The sequence below is a fragment of the Hemicordylus capensis genome, chromosome 2, assembly GCF_027244095.1.
Source record: "Hemicordylus capensis ecotype Gifberg chromosome 2, rHemCap1.1.pri, whole genome shotgun sequence".
NCBI classification, from domain to species: domain Eukaryota; kingdom Metazoa; phylum Chordata; class Lepidosauria; order Squamata; family Cordylidae; genus Hemicordylus; species Hemicordylus capensis.
The window spans coordinates 372,662,300-372,675,067 of NC_069658.1; the positions used below are offsets into that span (position 1 = coordinate 372,662,300).

The 12,768-nt window shown below is 44.3% G+C and overlaps 1 long non-coding RNA gene across 1 annotated transcript; it reads right to left on the reverse strand.

Moving 5' to 3' along the window:
* Positions 1–296: 296 nt before the first annotated feature.
* On the reverse strand, positions 297–12,326 carry LOC128346395 (uncharacterized). Its single transcript, XR_008316943.1, has 3 exons — positions 12,250–12,326; positions 2,351–2,449; positions 297–387 (listed from the first exon to the last, which is right to left on the reverse strand). It is a non-coding gene; the product is annotated as an uncharacterized LOC128346395 (long non-coding RNA).
* Positions 12,327–12,768: the final 442 nt, after the last annotated feature.

Below are 12,768 nucleotides of genomic sequence, written 5' to 3' on the forward strand. Positions count from 1 at the left end.
AGAATGGAGCACGCTTCCAGCCAGATTGATTAAAACAATCAAAAGCTAGTTTAAGTAGATATAAAAAGTAGGACAGTTCATAGGCAACCAAAGCAAAATGGTAAAAATGTACAAGTGAGGTAAATGGTAAAAATGGTGAGGTAAATGGTAAAAATGTACCTTTCTTCCTATCTGGAGTTAGACAAGAGGTTTGGTAGTTCTTAGGTCTCAAATTGCAGTTCAGATAACAAAAGCTTGCATCGTGGTGAAGGCTGTACATTCCCAGAAGCCATGCAGCTGGATCTCAGCTAACTTGAGGTTAATCATCCCCTCTTGGAGATAGGCAAAACAATAAAAAGCTTAATGTTTCTCCCTCAAGGTAGAGTTTTCCGAACAATAGGACAATTCCTGAAAAATGAGTGAGAGACAATAAATCCACAAAAGCAATGAGTGTGGGCCCAGGCCAAAATTGGCTTCAGGAACTGAGGGAAGTTCTGCTGAAAATGGGACAACACACAACATCCAAAAAGTCAGGATGGCTTAAACATCACCAGTGAGTTTTGGGGAATACTAGACTCTTAACTCATCATGTAGCCTACATAGCCTATGGTGCATACTAGGGATAGCACAACAAAGTTCAAAACAAACACAGGATCAGATCCCCAAACACTTCCCTTAAAATGAACAGGCAAAAAACAAAGCAAAGCATTTTCAGCAATCTAGCCTGACAGATATAAACACCTCAAAGACAAAATACCTGCAAATACCAGTTACAGTGGAGCAGCAGCAAGAGAGAGGGAATGCCCTCAGCTCTTGCCTGTAGGCTTCTCAGAGGCATGAAACAGGATGCTGAACTGGATGGGCACTGGACCCTGCACATAGGAAACATAGGGCCTTTTTCCAGCCACACAAACATAAGGATTCTCAGTTTATCTCACCTCTTTGCAATTAGGAAGCAAATGAAAATCTCCCACTCTCTCCCCCACTACATGCCTACAAAAGAATACAGTACACAGGATGAATAGCACACACACACCCCATACCACAAATACCTAACAAACAGGGTAGCTACTGGCTGGGAATCAGACTTTGATTCCCAGCCAGCCCGGAGCCCAGAGTGTTTTTAAGAAGATAAAATAGTTATTTACCTCTTGCCCTCCCAACTGTGCTTTGCTGATTGCTGTTCTGTAGACCAGAGAAGGACAATGTGTAGGCAAATCTCAATTAATCCACATGTCTGCAAGCCCTCCCACCTTCCAAGGGGGTGGGGGTGAAGTTTGCATCCCAATGTGGATGTCACTGATCATTGAAAGACATTAGCCTGGACATTTCAAACTGGCCAAGCCAATTATCACTTGCTTTTCTCCTTGTTATACTACTACTAATCAGAGAATCAAATCCTAGAGTGAAAGGGTGTGCCTCCTAAGAAATTGCTTGCTGAGTTGCTACAAAGACAACACAGGATTGATTAAGTTGTTCAACTGACTGATGAACTTGAGCATAGGAGCTTGCTGCTAATCGGCTGCTTGCTTGCAATAAAAAGGCAGCTCCTGAAGCAAAAAACAAAACAAAAACAAAGCAATGATTGGCTGATGTATTTTGGTTTTGGCAATGTATTTTAAAAATACAAAATAAATGAACAAATATATTTTAGATACAAAATACTCTTCTGAAAACTATTTTAGATTAAAAATGCAAAAGTACTGAAAGTATGTATTTAAAAATAAAATAAATAGAAGACCAACTGGTCTTTTATTTAAAGTGTCAATTTTTATGGAAAGTTTGTTCTATTTTTCTTTTCTGTTAACCATTTTGTAATCTTTGGTCAAAGACCATAAATCATAATTCATTCATTCATGTGCCCTTCTCTGGGGACTGAACTGCCATTCTTTCCCTATAGTATGATCCTAAGTATGTTTATTCATACCAGGAGCAGACATTGAGGGCAGCACCGGGGAGGGGGGAGCAGCGAGATGAACATTTAAGGAGGTAATAAGCAGGTGCTTACCATTGTATAAGCAGCAGCTGCAAGCTGCGGCACTCCGCCCACAATCCCGCATGGAGTAGTGGCACTCCTTCTGGCATCCGGTGGGCCATGGCATGGCCCTGGTCTCTGCACATGTGTGGAGGCTCCATGCATGTACAGAGGCTAGGGCTACACTACGGCCCCACCAGATGCCAGGTGGAGTGCCACTGCCTCATGTGGAATTGCAGGTAGAGTGCCACAGCTTCCAAGAACTGCTTACATGATGGTAAGCACCTGCTTATTACCTCCTTAAAGGTGCTTCTTGCTGCCACACACACACACACACCCCGCCGTTGCCCTCACCAGCCACTCCTGATTCATACTTCTATGTTTACTCATACTTACTCAGGAATAAGGGCAGTGCCAGTTAGTTCAATGCAGCTATGATGAATGTAACCCATATTAGAGGCATGCACAGACTGGTTGGGGCAGTTGCACTAATACCTGAGTACAATAAAAGAAATGAAAAATTCAAAAAGGTGCAGGCAAATATTAGATAATCCAAATACGTTTTGAATACTAGGCTTATCTGCCCCCACCTCATGTTAACTGGGTAATTAGGCACTTTTAACATGAGGCTGCTCATTTACGTATTTATTTATTCGATTTTTATTCCGCCCTTCCAAAAATGGCTCAGGGCAGTTTACACAGAGGAAAAAGAAATAAATAAGATAAATAAGATGGATCCCTGTCCCCAAAGGGCTCACAATCTAAAAAGAAACATAAGACACACACCAGCAACAGTCACTGGAAGTACTGTGCTGGGGGTGGATAGGGCCAGTTACTCTCCCCCTGCTAAATAAAGAGAATCACCACATTAAAAGGTGCCTCTTTGCCAAGTAAGCTGGGGATCTCATGTGGAGAGACAGGATCCATGTCGTTCCCAGTGCTCCAGACCAGCCTAACCCCACTTCCTAGCTCAGCTCTTAGCTGAGGTTAAGTGAGCAAGCACTCCCTTAATCTGGCTGCTGGGGTTTTGTGTCTCTTCAGGCTGCATGGAGGCTGAAGAGACACAGAGAAGGGGGCCTAGAATGTCCATCTGATGGGGGAATCCCCCAAGGCATTGTGCTCATCTCACGGTGCCTTGTGGGATATCCAGAGGCTGGGAAAACAAGTCCTGGCCACTATCACAGATAGTGATCTGCACTGCTCCTGGCAGCGAGGATCATGTGGGCACATGGCTCGCATACCAAAGACATGATGATTGATCATCTGGGGGAAGTTAGGTTGAACCCTGCCTTCCTCCCTGCCCCGGTATATTGCTCGTGTGAGTGACCTCATTGTCCAGCAACAGAATCCAACTGCCAAACACATGTTTTCCCCACTATCAGAATGATTATATTTTGCTCAAAGGCAATGCCTCTATTTTTCACCAATTAAAGCAAACATAAACCACGTTAGCACAATTATGTTCCCAAATAATAAGATTTAGACAGCTGATTACCTGATTTATGCACTCAAACTCTGATCTCTCTATCTTGGCAGCTTAGTCAGGAGCTCTGTCTTTAATGGGTTTGCACTTCAATTATTCTCACAGAAATACAGGCACAAAAGTAGAAAGCTTACTACTGTAAACTGGCAATGATGTAAAAAGCAAGAAAAAATTGTGTATCTCACAAGCTTTTATTTCAGTGTTCCCTACATCAAGAGAATTAATGTTATCTCTATTGCTTGGCTGAGTCAGATAGATTTTCTGTGGGAGTGCACATTACTTGATGTTCCAAGAGCACTTGGATTGGAAATACATTTGTCACTTAAGTTCCTCAAAACAGAGAAACAAGCAAGTATAGGTTTTTAAATATATTTCCTTCTTGTTGTAACAAATGTAAATGGGAAGAGCTGTCCCCCCCCCTTTTTTTAACAATTGTAATATGTTTCCGGGCAAAATACAAAGTGCTGGTTATTACCTTTAAAGCCCTGAACGGCTTAGGTCCGAGTTATCTTAGAGAGCACCTTCTTCTACATGATCCCCATCACACATTTGGCTTGGCCTTCCAGGGTTTTTAAATGATTGACAAACTGTTTTAAATTTTTTTAAATTACTGTCATGATTTTCCAGGGTTTTTTAGCTGTTTGAATTGTTTAATTGGTTTTATTCTGTTTTTATAGTTTGATTTTAACTGTTAACTTGTTTTAATTGTTTTTACCGTGTTGTAAACCACCCTGAGTCATTTTGGAAGGGTGGTATATAAATCTAATCAATCAATCAATCAATCAATAAACAAACCAAACACAGCCGATTAGTTGAAGAAATTCTAGATTCGAAGAAGAAGCATTCTAATATGCATACATATAATAGAATAACTAAGCCACAATCCACAATAATACCTAAGGAGGAAGATATTGTACAACATATTACATATTTCTGATGCCAAAAAGAAGGAGGGGAAGCATTAGTGAAGAAATATATGCCTACAAATTAGATGGCAAGCATGTTGATCTTGTATACATTCATTAGTCATTGAAAATGAGAGACAGCACGGGGCCAGTTCAGGTGAAATGATCTGGCCCAGCATATGCAAAAAGAACAGGGTTGTGCCTTGTGTGAGAGGGATGTCAGTCTGAATCACCTCTCTATATGTGCTCCCAAACCCTGTTTAATCATATATATGGAGCATCTGTAGAGGGGCAATTCAGGTCAACACCCCCCTCATACAATGAAGGGACACCCAGACAATGCATCAGAATGTCTTTCAGTGATGTCAGGTCAGGCGTGCTCCCAGCGTGACCCTGTCCTGATCAAGTTTGCAGAGCTGCATCTCATCCAAACTGACCCAACAGCATCATTTTATTAATCAGTGTTTAAAATTATTTAAAGCTCAAAATATTTTAAAAATACTCGATGTGGGCTTTCACAATACATATTGTGCCTTGGACAGATTTTGTCCAAGCACAAATTTGTTGGGTACATCTCTAGCAACTCTTTGAGAAAGCTGCAGCCACTGAATTTCTGCCTGGATGCATATCTCCCAGGCCCAACGTTGTGCTTAAAGACCAAAGAAAAGTGTGGGTGCATAGAACGTAATTCATAAAGCCAGCATAGTATACAAGAGCAACAAAGTTTTACAGCTTACTTGGTACTGTAGTTAAGATGACCACCTTAACTTCGCTTAGCCTTCATGAAGGCTTTTTAGAGAATCACTGAAAACTGAGCCCATTAATTCTCGTCTTAAACAAATTTTAATTGAACATACAAGATGCTTAATAATATGCAGTGCAATCCTAAGCATCTTTACTCAGAAATAAGTCCTTCTAAGATCAGTGGGACCAATGCTCTAGTAAATGTGTTTAGGACTGTAGCCTTGATATTACAAAAAGAAAAAGAACATATCCCCATGTTCTGCTTACATACGCTTCCACCCTCACGTTTGCAAACAAAACAGAACTGAGAAAAGGAAGGAAGAAGAAGGGACTGGGGACTCGTTAATACATTGTTTAAAAAACTAAGAGGCTGGTCGTGTGGAGTGCCAGGACCTGAACAGATCCTGTCACTCCTGCCCAGCCTAACCCCACTTCCATGCCCAGCTCTAAGCTGGGCATGGCTGACAGGCTCCATGGAGCTCGAGGAGACACAGAGACAGGCACCTAGAGTGCCCATCTGATGGGGGATCCTGTCAATGCATTGTGCTCGTGGCGTGGTGTATTGTGGGATATTTGGAGGCCAGGATGCAGTGCGATGCATTGTGGGATCTCTGGGAGCCAAGAAGCTCCCAGTGGTCTTCTAGTGATCGTCAAGGGTAAAGTGAGTTGGAGCAGCCTCCCCCCACCCTGCACCCCACTGCCCAGTCATGTGAATGGCCCTTATATTTGCTTTGAGCATATTATCCATCATATTCAATATTCAGTTTTCCAAAACAATAAAATCAGTAGCTGATCCAGCACAGAACATCTGTGTGGTAGTACACTCCCGTCCACCACAAGCCCTCCCCCCAGCTTCTACCCAGTCTCTGGTCCCCGATGCCCGCCTGCTTCTCCCCCCCACTCCCCATCAGACCGCTTTCCTCCCTACTCCCCGGCCGTGGTTCACGGTTTCTGCCGCCTCCTCCTCACTACTGCTGCCCGCTGCCGCCTCGCTGCAGCCAGGCCCACCACTGTCGTCTCGCCGTGGCCAGGCCCACAGTCCCCTCCACAGCCTCCTCATTGTGTCCTGGCTAGGCTGCCGCTGCTGTCGCCCCACCCCCTCTTCACAGCAGCCATGGGCCCACCGCTGCTGCCTTGCCACGGCCGGGACCACCCCCCCCTGCAGCCGGGCTAGGCCTGCCGCCACCACTGCCGCCCTCGCCTCTTCCTCACAGTGGCCATTGCCAGTGGCCAACTGGCACCCAGCCAATCAACTGACACCCAGCCAATCTCCATTGGCATGCATAGCCACATCCCCACACACATGGCATGGCTGGCTCAGAGACTTAAGTATAACGATACTAAGCAATTATTCTATTCTACCACATTGTCCATCACTATTGTGCCAAAATCCAATAGATTAATAGTAAACATTTATGAAAGTCTGGACAGGCCTTGGAATCTATCTGAGACAGAGCCTAAATATATAATCAAGCCATCAAAGGTTATGAATTTTCTTTTTATGCATACATTAGCATGTACCATCCTGAAAATCACACTGTCTTATTGCATTTTAACAGTGGTTGCATCTACCGTCATTTAACTACTCCAAATATTCTCATCTCTGTTGCATTAAACTATTTCTACTAAGGCTAATGATTTCCTGATTTCCACATGCCAGTGAGCTGGCAGTAACAAATGATGCCTCTCTCTTTTGCATGTTGCAAGTAGTTTAAATTATATTTTACATACCCATTTAAAGGATCATTAGTTAAGTTAATATCCCTGCTATTCAGGAACATCAAGCATGTTGCTGAAGGATTGGCTCACTCGCTGTATATTCTCTGGTAAGGCTTACATTTAGAAATAGGACCCTTTAATGCTAGAATAGCTGAAACTTTTGTTTCATATACTAGAGTATAATAATAGTATACCTCAAAGTTCCGTCTCCATTGCCACTAGACTGCTCTGCTGATTACCTGAGGCTACTATTTTAAATATAAAATAAGCAGCTTTGGTGTCACTGCTCAACAACGGTACCAGCTCACACTAGTAGTTTTTTACCCATCCTGCCCAAGGCCAAACTCCTCTCGGTTTCTCATTATACTCCTATGCTTGCCCTTTCAGACTGACCTCCCAACCATCCTACCTCCAGCTTTTGTGACTTGCCTCAGCTATGATAACTTTACTGGATCTGACCCTTGGAAAACTGGACCAGACTAGTGCGGGGGGAGGGGGCACCAGGATAACTCCTATCAGACTGCGTGAGGCATTCACAGAATACCCAGCAAGCCCTTGATTCTTTCACTGCTGCTGGATCCTGGGGACCTGTCCAAAGTGCTGCAGATTCATGTAAATCCACCTCCTAAAAAAAGATAGATGAACAAACAGCTAACAGAATGATCTTTTACATAATATGTGGAATAAATATTTTACTTCTGCACATGATCACAAACACTGAAGTCAATTCTGTCCACAGTTGCTCAGGTTCTGTCCTGCATATGCTCAGGGACGGTCGTGGTGGCTCACATATAATGCAGACCAGCTCTGACTCATTTTACCATTTTTGGCTTTTCTTTTTTAGTGCTCACATTCACTCCATCCATCTCTAATGAGGATGTTTTCAGCCACAAATTCTGACCTTGTCCTGGATGAATGGTTATATAGAGCAAGCACTCCTCAGTAATTACAGATAAAAGGTATATGAACTGTTTCATCTTCTCTTCCTGAATGCAAGTACCAGAAATTCTTAGGTAAGGAATGACAGAGGACACTTATTGAAGCTCAAATCATACTACTCTGCATCCAGCCTTCAAGAGGGTTCTTAGAAGTGTTTACAGCAATGGTCACATAGTCATTTGTGCAACTGCATTCTGTCACCACTGGCCATAATGGCTAGTGATTTCTGTTTCCTGATCTTTTGTATGGAAAATAAGAATGTCCTACAAATCTGTTTCTTCACATTAGTTTCTTCACATTAATTACTTCTTTCACAAGTGATTGCTGCACATAACTTCACACTCTTTGTTATGGATTTATTAATATAAATATTAAGAGTATTTTTCTTTCTAAAGTGTTATACCTAGTTTGTTATATCTTTGCTAATAACAAGCTCATTCTATATGTGAAAAGACATATAGTCTTTTTTTTAAGTGTGCATTTTGAACAAAAGCTGATATCATCACTAACAATATGGAGGTGCTGCATTCAATCCACCTCCACAGTTTAGTAATCCAGAGTCCTGCTATGGGGGGGTGAGGGGGTGATTTTCACCTATCTCTCCTTCCCGTGCATCTCTTCAGAAATAGGTCATTTTTACTAATGCGACAGCCCAGAAGCCAATTCTGTAAATTTTAAGACATGGAATATGCACACACATACACATACATACATCTGAATAAACTCAAAGCAGAGAGCACACTGCATACAGGTTTCTGCTGCTGCACATAGTCAATTACAGCAGTGCAACGTTTCAAAAAACATACTGAGCCCTTTCTCACAATCCCATTAGCGCGCTTGAGGGCGGGTGGCTGGGAAGGCTGCAGCAGCTTACCTTCCCCACAGTTCAGTTCAGTTTATTTGCAGTCGCTGACCAGAAAAATATATACATACAGTCCAAACAGTAACAATAAACTAATCCAGATATTCATAGACCTCATGAAATCGAACTATACAGGTAGTCTCTTACTATGAATTCTAATGGCAGCAAGGCAAAACTTAGCAATTGCATAAGTAATTTTGTCTTTGCTGTCAGATAAAAGATAACCAACATTCATCCAGGCAGCCTGGGTAATTTGCTAGCAGGGGCACTATTAATTCATAGCAAGTGTCCCTATAGAAACTACAGTTTCTTCCCCACAGACTATCCAGACGAGTTGCTGGGCACATGGATAGTGTGCAGATGAGTTACTGCTGCCCCAGGCAGCACGGCAGTTTGCAGGCTGGGATGTATCATCCTGGTCCCTGGAAATCCTACAGTGCACCACACAGGTGCATTGTGGGGATCCCCACAGTGGGTGCTCACACACAAGCAGTTAGCCTGGGTTAAAGGTGCACTCAAGCCCTTAACCATGGATAACCAGTGGGCTCACTAGGCAGGTTTACTGCCTAGGCCAGGGTTTCTCAACGTGTGGGTCCCCAGATATTATTGGACTTCAACTCCCATAATCCCCAGCCCCAGTGGCCTTTGGTTGGGAATTATGGGAGTTGAAGTCCAATTACATCTGGGGACCCACACGTTGAGAAACCCTGGCCTAGGCACTGCCGGGAGCCAAGCCGCTCCCAGTGGTTCTCAGGGGAAGCCACACCTGGGCTTAACTGCCCTAGCCTGGTCTTGGCTGCTCGTGAGAACAGCCTCGGTGTTTTGCCGGCAGTGCAGTGCATCATGTCAGCATTCGCAGAGATGCTAAAGCAAATCGTAAGCATTTGGGAGTCAATAACTGCGGATATGGTTTTGTGTCCCATGGACTAGCTATTTTAAAAGGATATTTTAAAACAAATGTTTAAAAGGATACCCTAATTCTCGCAAATTGCTTCGTGAGATTGTGGTTTCTCACACATTAAAAGCAGTGCTTGTGTGTTCAATATGTGAGAAACAGCACTTTAAAACTTGAAACACTAAACCATCCAGGGAAAGCGAAATCCTCGATGGGCTAAACAACAAGTAATTTACAACAAATAGTAGTTATACCATGCCAGATCAACTGCTGTGGTGATGGGTTTTCAGCCACTACTGCCTGTGCTGTTACACTGTTAATACTGAATTATACCCCCTACCCGCAGAGGCAGCTTTTCATTTCATCCGATTTCCATTGCCTTGGGCAAGCATGATTGAGGACCCACAAGGCTGTAAGATGTAGATTGATTCATTTGATCCTGGGAGATAATAGAGAGTGTTTAAATTGGCTGTCTTTTTAATCCTTGGTTATTTAAAGCTTGAGGAAGTAAAACAGCTATCATATCCCTGCCACAAAGGGATTCCAAGAGATCCAAAACATTCATTTCAACCCAAGCTTTCTGGTGTGGATGGGTGTCAAGTTCAAATTTCTAATATGAGTTACAAGGCTCCCAGCTAATTAGGAAAAGAAATACACACACATAATTATGCAGGACCTGCCATTTCATATTCCAATGTAGGGGGATAGAAGCAAGATTAACAGAAAGGGTTGTTTTTATTTTTTATTTTTGTGATTTAATTCATGATTAAATTGAAAGAAACAAAGCAAAGCAACTATCTTTTAAGACAACTTGTTGTGGCTTTTAATATAAAATGATAGCCAGTAATATAATACTTCTAAGAGATACATGTGAAATCTACAACACTGGAGGCGGGACTGCACTTCTCTCCTCTCTAGGAACACACGAAGCTGAGTCAGACCATTGGTCTATCTAGCTCAGTGTTGTCTACACAGACTGGTAGCGGCTTCTCCAAGGTTGCAGGCAGGAATCTCTCTCAGCCCTTTCTTGGAGATGCCAGGGAGGGAACTTGGAACCTTCTGCTCTTCCCAAAGTGGCTCCATCTCCTATGGGGAATAGTTTACAGTGCTCACACATCAAGTCTCCCATTCATATGCAACCAGGGCAGACCCTGCTTGGCTAAGGGGACAAGCCATGCTTGCTACCACAAGACCAGCTCTCCTCTCTAGGTTGGCAGTAGGGTTTTGCACAAAACTGGTTTGCCCAGTTCAGTTCAAGTCCAAACTAGACTCAGAAAGGGGAATGTTCAGTTTTGCACACTCCCTTACACCCTCCAGTTCGGCTTGAATTCAAGCCAGTTCAGAGGTTCTAACTTTTTTAAAAAATTGAAACAACTCACCACCAACGGGGGTGGGTGGGTAATCCCTGGTGGTTCCTTCTCCCCCGCTGGCCTTCCCTCAGTCTAGAAACGGCCTGGTTCAGGCGGTTTCTGGCCCATTCTGCTCCTCTGTCTAGTGTTGGTGGCCATTGTGCATGCACAATGGAAACCTGTATGACCTGTGTCATGCAGGTGTCCATTGTGCGTGTATGGAGGCCTCCAAAATGACCACTACTACAACACAGATGGGCTGAAAACTGCCCAAACCAGGCCATTTCGAGACCAGGGGCAGGCCGGTGGGGGAGGAGGGGGGACAGCCAGGGACCCCACTCCTGCAGCCACAGCAGTGCTCCCCCCTGGAGGCGGTGAGTCTTAAATTTTTAAAAAAATTAGAACCACCGAACTGACCACGAGGGTTTGGGTTCAACCTCCAGCCAGTCCAGCTTGAGGCCAGTTCGATGTTGAGACCTCAAGATTGTCGATTTGATGTCGAATGGGCTCAAGGTCAAGCCGGTTCGCCTATCCCTAGCTGGCAGCGGTTCTCAGATGCTGTACTCTGCACCAGGGCAGCTTGTAAGCAGCAGGGACTGCTGGTCTGATCTCAGCTGCTCTCAGAACGAATAACGCCATTGCTCAGAAGCAGACCAAACTGTTTTCCACCTGCCTGAATATCTGTTTCTTTGCCTGTGAAGCCATCTGCTGGCCTCCAGTCAAGCCAGCATGAATCAGGTGACTTAGGGTTGGCTCAGAGCGTTAGCACCATTGGGCAGCTTCTGAGGGCATAGGGCCTTCAGTGGGCCCACTACTGTTCTCTTAGACTAGGGTTGCCAAGTCGAAATGATGAAAAAAGTCAATAGCTGCTAAATGAGTAAAGTTAGTTAGCAAACTGCTAGCTGCTATCTTCTCACTGCCACCACCACTACCATGACATGAAGGAAGCAAGCTGCACCTGCTGGTCCCACCCATTCATACTCCTGCATCTCGTGGCTCTGCAACCTGCTACTGAAGCAGAACCTCCACTCTGGCGAGGGGGTTCGTATTCACCCCTCTCCCCAGAGGCCTCTTGGAGTGAGGGAGATAATGAATAAAATAGAGAAGGGTGGAGCTGGGGGGCCCTCAGGAGCTGGGGGGGGCTGGGTTATTTGAACCCATCTGCTCAATTCAAGTTACACCCCTGTTTGGCATAAGGCAGTCTTATATGTTCAAAGCTATATGTTATATAGCTTCATATCCCCCCTTGCCCAGCTGGCAAGATTTGTGCTGTGTAAAAGCTCTCACACACTATAGTCTGGTTCATACATAATGGGAAACCAGAGCTCCCTTCATCACCAGTTCCCAAATCCGAATGTACAAACCCAGAGAATTATAGTTAAATTAAAAAAAAATTGACCTGCGCTTTCGCTCCCCAAACTGAGTCTGTCACCTTGGGTTCTCTTAAAGTTTCATTGTCCCAGCCTCCGGTTTGCCTGTGCCAGAGTTACATACAAACGGTGGAATGAAGTTTCATCTCTCAGAGTTAAGGGAAGAAGCTCCTCCCTCACCCCAGCTCCTATTGGCTGTGCAGGCTGTCCTTCAGTAAACAAGGAAGCCCACACAGCCAGCTCCTCAACCTTTCTGCGGTCTCATTGACTAGAGTGAGACTGCTTTCCCGAACACACAAACACAGATGGGATTGAAGGGGAAGTGGGTGCAGAACTGCGGGTCCAGGCCAGTACCTCTTCTTTTGCTGAGCATTGGTTCTCTACCGATCAGCACTGACTGGTGCGAGCGATAGCGAGAGGCACCTTTAAGCATCAATTAGTAGGTGCTTACCTCTGGCACCTACAAGCTGCTCTGAGCCGCAGTGCAATGCCTAGTGCTCCCTGCAGTGGGGGATCAGTTCCACCACTCACCTGGTTTCTGCTGAGCC